Source organism: Pelodiscus sinensis, chromosome 1 (assembly GCF_052426305.1).
Source record: "Pelodiscus sinensis isolate ZL-2025 chromosome 1, ASM5242630v1, whole genome shotgun sequence".
Lineage (NCBI taxonomy): Eukaryota > Metazoa > Chordata > Testudines > Trionychidae > Pelodiscus > Pelodiscus sinensis.
Genome location: NC_143052.1, coordinates 159,582,900 through 159,596,684, shown reverse-complemented (window position 1 = coordinate 159,596,684; position 13,785 = coordinate 159,582,900). Strand labels below are relative to the sequence as shown.

Below are 13,785 nucleotides of genomic sequence, written 5' to 3'. Positions count from 1 at the left end.
ACAAGCTGAATATGAGTCAGCAGTGTGATGCTGTTGCAAAAAAAGCAAACATGATTCTGGGATGCATTAACAGGTGTGTTGTGAGCAAGACACAAGAAGTCATTCTTCCGCTCTACTCTGCGCTGGTTAGGCCTCGGAGTATTGTGTCCAGTTCTGGGCACCGCATTTCAAGAAAGATGTGGAGAAATTGGAGAGGGTCCAGAGAAGAGCAACAAGAATGATGAAAGGTCTAGAGAACATGACCTATGAAGAATTGGGTTTGTTTAGTTTAGAAGAGAGAAGACTGAGGGGGGACATGATAGCAGTTTTCAGGTATCTAAAGGGTGTCATAAGGAAGAGGGAGAAAACTTGTTCATCTTGGTCTCTGGGGATGGAACAAGAAGCAATGGGCTTAAACTGCAGCAAGGGAGGTTAGGTTGGACATTAGGAAAAAGTTCCTAACTGTCAGGGTGGTCAAACACTGGAATAAATTGCCCAGGGAGGTTGTGGAATCCCCATCTCTGGAGATACTTAAGAGTAGGTTAGATAAATGTCTATCAGGGATGGTCTAGACAGTATTTGGTCCTGCCATGAGGGACTGGACTCGATGACCTTTTGAGGTCCCTTCCAGTCCTAGTATTCTATGATTCTATGACTGTATTGTCTTAGTACAATCTTTCGTGCCACTACCTTGACTTCAGATAACTACATTCTTTCTATAAAATGTAGTCTGTAAATTCAGATCCCAATCCTGTCAATGATGATGCACACACTTAGCTTATGTGAGAATGTCCAGTGAAAAATCCAACTTAAGCAGACATCAACATTTGTAGCGTCGGGGCCTTATTTTCTACCTCTCCATTGACCTGACATCTCTATATAGTTTTAGCTTCACAACTACTACCATTTTAGTAGTGTCCTGTCATCTTCCTTCCTTACCACTTTCTTCTGAATATTAGTAAAAAACTCAGAGATGTTCTCACTATAAGTATTTTTATCTAGTGGTTACCACACTTGGGCCCAATGTTTTATAGCTGGGATTTTCAAGACAGACTAGGGATTTGGGCACCTAACTTTAAAATCAAACCTAAGTTCTTGGATATCCATAGTGATATTTACCGCATATAAAGTCCTCAGATATATCATGCTACTCTGATTATCTCCACAACTAATATTAAAATATCAAAATAGCTTCTTTCTGCTATTATTAGAGCCATCTAAGTACTTGTCTACCTCTAGCTGCTTAATGTAAATTTTACCTTTGCCATTTGTTCCATGGCTATAAACTACTGAAACAATTAATTATGTATGCCTTTAAATCAAAGAATAGTTACTTCAAACACCATAAGTGTTTATATACTGTAATGGGCATGAACTAGCGCTACCGGAGCACACTGTACTAATAATGGTGTAGTACAACAATTGCTTGTTTCCTAATACTGCGTTTAATTAGTTTTAAGAACTAAGCCCTACCTTAGCAACTACCTAGATCTACAGAGTCTAAAACCTACTCACCGCTTAGCCTTTCAGTCACACACTTGTCACAGAAATGATTTGAGTGCAGCAGTCTGCAGATCTGGTTGCAATATTGGCACAATGTGATAACAAAACAAAATGATGATGATATTGCTTTCCTAGCTTGTCATGTTAGCTTGTCAGAAAAAGCCTATAGCTAGCCAAGAAACTGACTCCAGACTTATAAAAAATAATTCTTTCAGAGGAAGAGTATTAGCGTCTAGAGGAGAAGAGCTTTCTTGAAAAGCAGGAAGCTGATTTCAACAGCACCAAGAGCAGAATAGAAAGGAACAGAGCTAAAGAAAAGTGCAACAGAGACACGATTCGCTTATAGCTTTTTGTTGGTAATACAGTTGAATACCACTGCATTACTGAAATACCAGTATTACTGCTAACACAAACACCAATAAATTCCCTCCTACCACCACCAGTCCCTCTCATGTGCCACTCATGAAAGAATGAGCTTGAGAGCACTAGACAGGGCCATAGTACAGGTAACATATGCAAACTTCCTTCTGAAGTTCTATCAAGATACTTAAGTCCTGACCTGAAGCATCTCCTGCAGATCCCACACAAACCTGCCCATGCACCTCGGATTCGGCCCAACATGGTTCCTCTGTATACAGGCAGTCCCCGGGTTACATACAAGATAGGGACTGTAGGTTTGTTCTTAAGTTGAATCTGTATGTAAGTCGGAACTGGCATCTAGATTCAGCCGCTGCTGAAACTGATCAGTTTCAACAGCGGCTGAATCTGGACACCAGTTCCACTTACATACAGATTCAACTTAAGAACCCCAGGCGTCCCCAAGTCAGTGGCTGCTGAAACTGATCAGCAGCTGATTCCAGGAAGCCCGGGGCAGAGCAACTCGGGTGCTGCTGGGTTGGTCCAGTAGCGCGGCCGCTCCTCGGCGCTACTGGACCAACCCAGCAGCACCCCAGCTGCTCTGCCCCAGGCGTCCTGATTCAGCCGCTGCTGAAACTAATCAGCAGCGGCTGAATCGGGACTCCTGGGGCAGAGCAGCTGGGGTGCTGCCGGATTGGTCCAGTAGCGCCAAGGAGCGGTGCTGCGGGACCAACCGGCAGCGCCCCACCTGCTCTACCACAGGCCCCGGGCTTTGCTCCACGTCTCCCTGGTCTGCTGGGGGGGGGCACTAGCTGCGTCCTCCCCCAGCAGACCAGGGAGACGCTGAGCAAAGCTGCGGAGGACCTGGGCCGGACCCGCGGCGCTTCCAGATCAGCTGCAGACCAGGGAGACGCTGAGCAAAGTGGCGGAGGACCCGGGGCCGGACCCGCGGCACTTCCAGATCAGCGCCGCGGGTCCGGCCCCGGGTCCTCCGTCGCTTTGCTCCCCGTCTCCCTGGTCTGCTGGCTCCCCCAGAAGACCAGGGGGCGGGGAGCAGCTTTTCTTGCCCCGGAGGAGGTGGGCGGCGGGACCAGGCGTCCCGCCGCTCCAGTCCTCCAGGGCGAGAAAATCCCCGTTTGTAAGTCGGGGTCCGCGTAACTCGGGGACTGCCCGTATAGGCTGCCTACTCAAACTATAACTATGCAGCATCAAACTTGTTTGCATTTGTAAACTAAAGTAAATCTGAAACCCAGTCTTCAATAATGGGTTGACTTACTTGCTTTCATAAGTATCCTGAATTCCTTTCTTGCACCAAAAAGAGATGAGCATACTTTCAATAACAGTATCAACGCTCATTGTACAGGAGTAATTTTAAATAAATTTTGTAGTTGAAAGGACAGAGGTTATTTACAGAATAATTTTGACCCGAAGAACTGAGAGTGCCTTTGAGGTGCAAATTCCAAAAGGACTTTATTAGCTGTTTTCTAATTGTAAGAAAATGCTGTCTTTGCGAATTGATTCATAGCAATAAGAATACAGATGTTAGTAATGTTGCTTATCACACTGTTGTAAGGCACTCAGTTACCACTGCAATGAGGGCAGTACAAAGATCTGCTGAAACAGAATGTTACAGCAACTAAATAGATTTCAGTTTGGAAAAATGCTGTTTGGAGCACATCTTTCAAATACGAAAGTCATTTAACAGAACTGTGAAGGAACTGCTAGACTGCATCAGACCAATGATTCTAGTCTTGTGCCCTATCTCTGACAATGGCTAGTATCAGATATTCTAAAGGAAAGAGTAGAAGTGCTACAATGGGAAACATCATGCCTACAAAAAAAAAATTCTTCCTAACATCAGGTAGTTAGGGGTTGGGTTATATGTTAAAATCACGAAAATAGATATCTCCTATATTTTCAAAAACTGAGCTAGTGTAATTGTGCAGGATGTTTTTATTCTATATACACCTAATTATTTAATGAATTCCAAGTGCTTTGCCTCAATCGTGTGGTTATGAGTTCCAGAGGTTAACAGTGCGCTTTGGGAGAAAACAGTTTACAAGTTAAAGTGTCACCATTTTAATTTCATTTGATGTTCTCCATCCTTGTATTAAGGCCAACAGGGGTCCCCAACTAATCTTCTGTATATGACACATTTTATAAACCTCTCATCTATATGGAAGTCTTTCTATGCCTCTAATCACTTTGGTGCTATGCTATCCTTAGGATAGGGAACATCCACTGCATGGAGCATTCAACATAGGAATCTACATATAGAATAAACTTGGATCTTGGATATGAGATAGGTGAGTTTGGATAATAGATAGGTATCCTGATGCCTAAAGTGAGACATTTTGTGCATGACCAGAGGCAGAAACTTAGGCACCAAAGGAATAAAAATGTAGGTGCTAAGTAAATTTAGGTATTTACAGGGTTTGAAAATGTTATCCATGGAGGTGTAGACCATGCTGAGGGTAATCTTGCAGGATTACCACCATCAAATGGGATCAGTTAATGGTTATGGAATTATTTACTGTATAACAGGGGGGAAAAAGCACAGAATGTTCTGATGAGTATGTTGGCAAATCAATACCTGCCAGTTTGCATATTGCTTTCCTTCAAGTCATGTTTGAATTACTGTCTAAATTTCTAATTCACACCTTTTACAGTCTAATGGATATGATGTCCCATCATCAATAGTATTCTGACATTTTACAACTAGTTAACTAGAATTGTCCAAACTTATTTAACAGGGTTTCTAACTCCCCCCCAAGGTTAGTGACAGAGGGCGAATTAATTCACATTGTTTTAAGATTTGCTCCAACAGTGGAAGATGAACGAAGCAGAGGGCTCAGTGGATTTATGAGACGACTGTCAATCTGATGCTTTTTCCTAAGCTCTAAAATTACTTAGAAAGAAACCAAATAGGGAGGGAGCGGAGAGGAAAGAGAGAAGAGATGGAAAAAAAATATGAAGTGAAGAAATAACAGTTATAAAGAAAATAAGGTTGAAGGCATCTTTCACTGGATTCCTATGAACACTCAGAAAATATCACGTCTATCAGTTAACTGATCCAAACAATTCCTCACTGCCATATGACAACTCACCACTACTGAACCAGATTTGTAATGCTCGTCTACTCTTCAACAACATTGCCTCCTAAAATTTGCAAAATAAATAAATAAATAAATAAATAAATATGTATATATGTAAAGGTCAATAAATTATGATTTCTCCTAATTCCACTTCCTACTTAATGGATCAGTTTCCAATACTTGTACTCACCAGTTTAAAAAAAAAATCCTGCTAGTTGATAATATAGTACAAACAGCCAATTCCAAAATACTTACAAAAAACATTTAATCAACACTCAGTGTTTCATAATATAACACAGATCATTCCTTTTGTGCATAAATATATTCTTCAATTCCCATAAGACCGTGGTCCCCAACACGGCGCCCGTGGGCGCCATGGCGCCCGCGGGGGCATTTGAATGCGCCCGCCAGGTGCTCGGGGCTGGCCTGGCCCCGGGCACATGGCGCAGCGCTTTCGGGGAGCGTCGGCCCCGGGCGCGCGGCGCTTGCGGGGGGGGGGGGGGCAGCAGCACCGGCCCCGGGCGCGCGGCGCTTGCGGGGGGGCATCGGCCCCGGGCGCGTGGCTATGGGGGGGCCCCCGGCCCCGGGCAAGCAGCTATGGGGGGGGGCGCTCCCGGGCGCGCAAGTGTCCCCGCCCCCTGGCGCCCGACAACCTCAAAAGGTTGGGGACCACTGCCATAAGACTACCACACTGTAAGAACCTATAGAACAGACATAAATTATTGAACCTTGGCACGATGCATCTTTTGAGAGATTTACTTCATTTTTAGACAGAGCATGCAACACCATATCACCATTACAAAGTAACCCCAAAAGCGGCAAAACTATGAGGTCAGATGGGGATGAATGAAAAGAAAAAATACAAATAAATAAAACTAGGGGGCTGTACCCCCAACTCGGGGGGCGGGGGAAAGAGCAGGCAACCCCAGCTCACCCCCCGGCCATTGGGGAGGGCCGGGCTTCAGCTATGTCATTACAGGCCTACTTAGAGAGAGAGAGAGAGAGGTGTAAAAATATCAAAACCAAAAGCGTACCACATGCAGAGTTCCTACCTCCCCAAAATACTGTGCTAGGGTCTCCACTATTGGTCTTCATTCTGTGTGGAAGGCACTCAGATACTATGGTGATGGGCAGCACTGCAAAACCCTACAAGAGACAGATATTGGTAGATAACTATTTATTTTTACACTGGGTTTTAAGGTGCACAATATTTATATATATATAATTCTGTAATGCCATGGAGCATTAGCTGGACTCCATTAAAACACATCTTCAGCCTTAACTCGTTTATAAAATGAAGGATTTTTTTGTTTTCTTGGGAATAATGGGAGTGAATCCAAGATTGAAAAGCAAAATAGATTTTTTCAAAAGCTGCATTAATATATTCCTCTGTTCATTTTATAGCACTAACATTAGAGGCAATATGAACAAGGCATATCCTTTTGCTGCGTTACAGTGTGATATTCTCTTTTCTTTCAATGCTGTACTGTTAAAGTTGCAGCATTCAATAAATATTTGTTTTAAAAAGAGACAAACCTGCTGAGAGCAGTTGCAAAGAAATCCCTCTCATCCCACTAATTTGTATTAGGAAGGAAGATAGCAAGCATAAAGCTAAATGGGGAGCTAACAGATAAAACATCAAGCTCAATTAGAACCAGACACCATATATAACTATTTGTTTGACTAATTTCCTGTTCAAATATGTGTAACTGTTTTATTGAACTCTTGAATAACTGGGCCAAATAATGCAGTTTCTCTCAGGTGAAATTCCTCTAGCTTCAAATGCCATTGACTAAATCTTTGTACAACACTGGATTCCTGGGAAGTTTAACTTACAACATTAAAAAAGTTTTATTAAGCGCACTAATACATATTATGGATGAGTTCTGAATACAGGCTATATACACTACAGTTTAAAAATGAACTGGTCAGTTTGTATATTGTAAAGCCTGAAACTGGTGGTTACCTGGCTGCTTATTATTAGGCAAAAATGAAGAGCAACACACACGTGCAGAAGCTAAAGATAATTCAGTACCAGTGGTCTCCAATCTTTTTAAACACAAGATCACTTTTTGAATTTAAGTGCAATCCAAGCTCTACCTCAAACCCAAATATCCTTGCCCCACCTACTTAATGCTCCTTGCCCCCCCTGCTCATTCCGTCCTCCTTCCCTTCCTCATCCTCACTCACTTTCACCAGGCTGGGGCAGAGGGTTGGGGTGCAGGTTCTGGTCTTGGGTTAAGGGATTTAGAGTGTGAGGGGCTCTGAACTGGGCATGAGGCAAGCAGCGGGGTTGCAGGAGGGGGGTTCTAGGTACAGGCTCTGGGAAGGTATATGGATGCATGGGGGCTTAGAGTTAGGGCAGGGACTTGAGGTATAAGAGGCAGTTCATGACTTGGGTAGAGGGTCCAGATGTGGACTTGAGCTGGATGCTGCTTACCTCAAGTGGCTCCTGGTTGGTGGCACAGTGAGGCTAAGGTAGGCTCACCCCTGCTTTAGCTCTGCACCACTCCCAAAAGCAGCCAGCAAACTCCCTCCATCCTATACTCTGTTGTGCTCCCCTCCCCACTCTGTAGAGATAGGACACAGGGTGGGAGAAGGGAGCACCTTGATACCCTCCTTTGCCTCCCCTGCCCTGCACAGCAAGCAGGAGGCTCCTGGGAGAACAGCTCCAAGGCAAAGGGCAGGAGATGCCCAGCAGCAGGAGGAGGAACAGCTGAAGTTCCGGCACTTGATAGCCACCGGGCCAAACCAGTTAGGATCACCTGTCAAAGGCTCCAAAATCTACCAGTTCTAAAACTCCATTTGAAGTCAGGGCTCCAGCGTACTTGCACATGGGTATTGTGCCTGTCAGAGGCTTGAAGAGTCACTTGTCTCTTGCTGCTTCAGGGGGTAGCTGAGTTAGTCTGTTACAGGAAAAAAAAACAGCAAGCAAATGGTCTGGTAGCACTTTATAGACTAAAAAAACATGTAGATGATATCATGAGCTTTCGTGGGCACAACCCACTTCTTCAAGATGGTTATCTGAAGAAGTGAGCTATGCCCATGAAAGCTCATGATACCATCTACATGTTTTGTTAGTCTATAAAGTGCTACCAGACCATTTGCTTGCTGGTTTTTTTACTTGTCTCTTGGTTATAGTTCAAGATTGTAGAGGCCTGTCTTGTTCCCATTGAAAGTCACAGGCCCCAATTCCGAGAAGTCCCTTTCTTGAAGTAAGTGCAAGAGTGAGAAGGCGGAAAAGAGGCAGTTGAGGCAAGGGTGGCTCTAAGAAATCTTTGTATTCCTCACATTTTGGGGAAAGCCAGAGGCTGCTCGGCCCCCAGTGTAAGAAAGAGCAGCCTCTATTGGAGTAGGCAGTGAAAGAGATCACCGGGAGGTGTCTGGAAGCATTGGAGGCCATAAACCTCATTGTGACAAATTTTACCTTGTATTTTTCACCACAAAAGTTCTTTCTAGAAGAGTTTAAAAAAGGCAGAGGAAATAAACTAAAGCTTCACTGGCATCCTGAGAGGGAAGAGTGTGTGCATACATGAAGGATCCCAGAACACCCACACTTTAGGTCTGTATCTGTCCCTTAATTATTGCAACATTTCCCCTCTCCACTCCATGATGCTCCCCTCTCTTGCCCCTGAAGGACCATCCTACCACTGCCCAAGGCTATTCCTAGTTTGGCCTCCCTGGCATTATGTAAAATATTGATCACCCAACCCAGGCATCTCCAGTGTGTGTCTCAGCGTCAGTGGAAGCAGCTGCCTTTTGCTTTCAGTCTCACTGAGAACAGTGGAGAGACTTGGTGTTAAAGCTTACAAGAGCCAGCAGGGGGAGCAAGGAACTGATCACATGCTGCCTCTGCAACCAGAAAAGCCAAGCTAGAGCCCCTACTACCCAGAACAATGGCCAGGACCCGGAAAACACACCCTAGAACTAATGCCTGAAACAAGGAACAGTCCCAGCCAAACCTGTTGGCAGCTGTGACTGAAGTCAATACCAGTTTTACAGAAGTCTATGGAAGCACCGAGGATGAAGGCCTAAGTGACCACAAAAGAACCACATTCAGGAGCATTCTGTATGCAAATTGACCCATAGTATAGCTTCCTCCCACCCCCGTGAGGATCTCTTCTGCACATTTCATCCATCCAATAGTGTGTACATTTATGATGAATGATTTTTCTTTATAAAATAATGGATTAGCTTCAGCTAATTGCAATCTCACTTATTATTTTACCTTGATAAAAAAAATCTGCATACTGAAATTCTGCTCCCCTAAATAAATAGTTGTCTTACCTGCTCATTATGAAGTCCATTTGTATATGAAAACATAATGCAGTAAGCTGATGTGAATCACTGGCTTTTGTAAATCCCTTTCTCTCTAAGGCTACTAAAAGATTTACCCGGCGTTGCTCGGGTCCTTAACTCAAATGCATTTTGTTTTTCTTCATTTAAATGATTGTTCTGAGAATGAAGATGCAGGCAGCCCTTGAGAGAAAGGACAACCCCAGCCCTCTCTCACTGCAACAGCTTGGGGCCAGGTGAGAAGCACCTGTCCATGGCCACTGCAGCAGGCACAGCCAGGGAGGAGGGGTGAATGTCCTCTGGCTGGGGGACGGACAGACAGACAGACACACACACAAACAAACTCTCTGAAATATACACTAGATAGCTGTCCCTTTCTCCGTCCCTGCCCACTGCTGATAGGGCTGCTAGATACTTTCACAAAAAATACCAAACATGGTGGGAAAAAATAGGTTGAGCAAAAAAACAGCCATAAAACCCCCACAGTCACTGCGCCTTTAAATCCCCATGCTCCTCGCTCCCCCCAACCCTGCCAGACATGGCAGGGGAACAATGTACCAAGCAGCCTTCCTTCTGAGAAAAACATATCCAGTATTTTCTGATTATTTTTTTTTTTACCAGACAGAGGCCACAAATACCAGACTGTCCAGGCCAATACCGGACACCTGGCAACCGTAGCTGAAGACCCAATGGGATTACAGCTGTCCGAGTCCCCGTCTGAGACCCCTGGCTGCCCCTCTGATCACTCTGCAATATAGTTCTCTCCTACCTGATTCCTCTTTCCATTTTATAAGAAACAACCAAATTCCATGCACATCCTATTCTGGCACAACCAAACCCTGACCTTGCTTTAAGCTATGATAAGACGAAGCTGCATACCACATTTGGTAATCTTAACTCTTAACATTTAGAAGGAGTTCTTGAACAAACAGTCTCACAGAGACAGATGCACATTACTAAAATATATAGTAAACGATTTATATGATGTTTGTAAGCACGGGGCCTAAAACTGATTTATTCACCTTTTCTAATCAATCAAAAATTGACATAGTTTTTTTCGTGTGTGTGTGTAAAAATGTATATAGCATAAAAGTACAAGGGAGATTACCAATATTCACCCTTTCCTAAAAACAATGGATCACTTATATCCTTGAGAAAATCTCTCTTGTGGTAATTGAAGCCAATGACTTAGAAGTAATATGCATACTGCTAAGTGTTAAAGATATAAATGCAGCATACTTCTTTGCAAGGAAAATCAACTCAAAGGAATATTGGTAGATACAAACTGAGTATAAACCATGTCTGTAATGTAGTTAAGCAAGAATTTGTAGAAGGAGAAGGGGGCCATGACTGTTATTCAAATGTGTCTACACAGGATCCAGCCACTGTCTAAATATTAACTCACAAACGTGAACTGTATAAATAAACTCTCCATTTCTGCAGAACGTAATTTTTATAGTTCTAAATTGTCACTTCTTCCTATACAAAGAGGCAACATACTGTTCTACCTTACCATTACACTGTTTCTCAACCAGTGATATGAGTACTCTTAGGGGTACTGAAGGGATGTCTGGGGGATACTTCAACAACTGAAATTTGGAAAAAACAGAATTTTTCTTTTAAATGTTATAGTGCTTTATTATTTTTGTATTATTTACACTCAAAAGTTTAATCGCCTGCAAGGCTACGGTTTAAGCTGTTTAAACAAATGTGTTGCAATAGTAGAAAATTATTTTGTGTCCGAAAACTCTAGGTACTGGGGGGTACTTTTTTTTAAAAGGGGTACTTAATAAAAAAAAGGACACTAGAATGGTTTTGAAGTGACAGGCGTTCCAATTCTAGCTCTTCCTCAGATGTTCTATAATAACTAGTGACTCAATTCTCCACTTTGTCTAAGACTTGGTCTATTCTTAATCAGATTAAGCTAGCTAAAGGCTTGTCTACACTTAAAACACTATGGGCATATTTAAACTACATTCCTCTTTCAAAAGAAGAATGTAAATCAGGCAAATTGACAGTGCAAATGAAGCGCGGATTTAAATATCCTGTGCTTCATTTGCATCTGAGCACTTTCTCTGTTCTTTCGGGAAAAAAACCCTTTTTCAAAAGAACCCATACTCCTGAAAAAATTAGTAGGGGTTCTTTCGAAAAAGTTTTTTTTTTTTTTTTAAAAGAACCGTGTCTAGACTGCGCTTTCACTTTCAAAAGAGCCTTTTTCAAAAAAGCACTCAGATGCAAATATGCAAATGAAGCACTGGACATTTAAATCTGCGCTTCATTTGCATTTTCGATCTGCCTAATTTACATTCCTCTTTCGAAAGAGGAATGTAGTTTTGCCCTACAGCTGCACTGCTGTAGTACTTCAGTGTAGATACTACCTATGTGGACAGAAGACATTCTTTTGACGGTGTATGTAATCCACCTCCCCAAAAAGCAGAAGCAAAATTGTCAGAATTCTTCCATTGATCTAGTGCAGTCTTCACAGGGACTTAAATTGGCTTAACGCCACCACTCAGTGGGGTGAATTTTTCACAACCCTGACCAATGTAATTAAACCACCCTAATTGTCTAGTGAAAACCTGCCCAAATCATTTAGGGCTGTGAAAAAAAAGTTAACCTAGCTCCCAGTGTAGTGGATTGATGCCACTAGGTTAATGTGAGAATTCTTGAATACTGACTTATCACTCTGACCAAAAGGGACAACCGTGTTATTAGAGAAGCACAAGGGTACAAAGTCACACAGAAAGCCCCTTCACACACACCTGCAGAAGTGGGGAAGGTAGAGAAATTACTGGTAGTCAGTCTTCTGCTCTCTCTGGACCCCACAGATGTGCCATGTAGTTTTTTTACTCCATTGTATTTTGGATGGAACGTGTGATAAAACAGGAGTATAGCTGCTCCAGGTTGCCCATAGTGAAAAACACAACCTGTCTCTTCTATGTACAACCACATGTTGTAACTAACATGAGGGGATTTGAGTCCTGTGATGTTTTTGTTAGGTTTCATTATTTATTTGTTTGTTTGTTTCTCCTAAAGCAGTCCTGTTATTATAAATTTAATCTTTTGACTCTGGTATGGATGTGGGTTATGAACTTCAGCTACTTAATTTGCAGACCATTGCACTATTTCAACCACAAAGACATAATAACCCCTGTCTATAGGCACTTACTTAAACCTTCAACACACTAAAATGATGTATTGATTTAAAAAATTATATCATAATATTTTCTCTAGAAGAGATTATTTAGAAAAAAATATTTCTGTACTAGGCTGCATATACATAGATTTCTATGGGATTATGACTGGGTAAGGATCTATTCAAAGCATTAGTCACATGTAACATTCACAACTTGCTGGACAACTGATGCCACTTAAATATCCCTTAATTCTCTCCAAAACTATTGAAAAGACAAGCTTTGTCTGTTTAGCAATACTGTAGATTATACTACCTCCTAAATATTAAATCGATTGACGCTCTATAAATACCTTAGATAGATATCAAGAACTTGTCCTCAGTGGTGACTTATTTCATTATTTCCACTAGTATTTTTCCCGTCCCTAAGAAGACCATACATAAAAATTAAGTTGATAATTCTTCTACTTGAGCACAACTACAAAGAACAACTGCATATAAGAAAAAGCCCAACTGAAAACCTCACAGAGCTCAATTTTCATGTGAAGACAATTTAATGTTAAAATAAATTCTGAGTGCAAAATTATTATTTCCAATTCCTGAGTGCTAAAAGGAAATACATAAACTGAATCATCTTTGGCATCCTGGTCAGCTTGGAGAAAGTGTGTCTTGGTGTGTGAAAACATTATGTCTAGTTTTATGGATGGCTAAATCCAAGCTATGCTGTGTTTGAATTGGATGGCTTGGGATGGTTAGGGTTGGTAAGAGTGCAGAACCTTTAATTTTTAGTCAAGACCCTGCGTGCTATACAAACCATAAGACCTAAATCCTGATACAAGCAAGAAACATGAAGAATGCATTTGACCCCAGCCTGTTAAACAGCCAGTAGGTATGCCTGGCTGGACAGACTTCTCTATTATGTTAGGCATTTACTAGAGGCCTCTTCTTATTCCAGTAGGTGGTCCTGCAAGGTACAAAAGCCTTGACTTCACAGTGAAGTCAGTGAGAGCTAGAAGTGCTGAGTATCTCATTGAAACATGCCCTAGAAGATGAGTTGGCTTTAGCTGCCCCTTCAATAACTGGAACCACCAGCATGGCTGAGAGTTTGAAGTCATGGTCTGAAGCCTGCAATAGGGAAGGTAAATACAGCTCTGGAGATGGGTATCTGCACTGGGCAAGAGGGCCCTGCTAGTGCTTTCAGCAAAGTGGGAATTATACAGCAGTGTCACTAATCACAAAATTACTCAGCAATCTATGCATGCCTTCGGTTTCACTGTAATGCATTCTAAATGCATTGCAGTGGAGGAATACCCCGTTATATGCTGTACTTTGAAAGGCATCTCTTGGACCAGAGAACATGAGGCTGTGCACATTGCAGCGTCTTTCTGCACTGAGGCTGCAATCAAATAAATACAAGTCTCT

At 42.4% G+C, this 13,785-nt stretch overlaps 1 protein-coding gene across 11 annotated transcripts in view; it reads right to left on the bottom strand.

Moving 5' to 3' along the window:
- The window catches only part of BBX (BBX high mobility group box domain containing), a 188,961-nt gene that overhangs the window by 144,405 nt on the left and 30,771 nt on the right, over window positions 1-13,785 (bottom strand). For 5 of the 11 annotated variants that reach the window (XM_075908083.2, XM_089772998.1, XM_075908117.2 and 2 more), the window contains exon 3: window positions 5,987-6,080. The exons of the other annotated variants lie outside the window; for them this stretch is intronic. The gene's annotated coding sequence lies outside the window, so the exon portion shown is untranslated. The remainder of the gene's footprint in view (window positions 1-5,986; window positions 6,081-13,785) is intronic. 11 annotated transcript variants of the gene reach the window in all.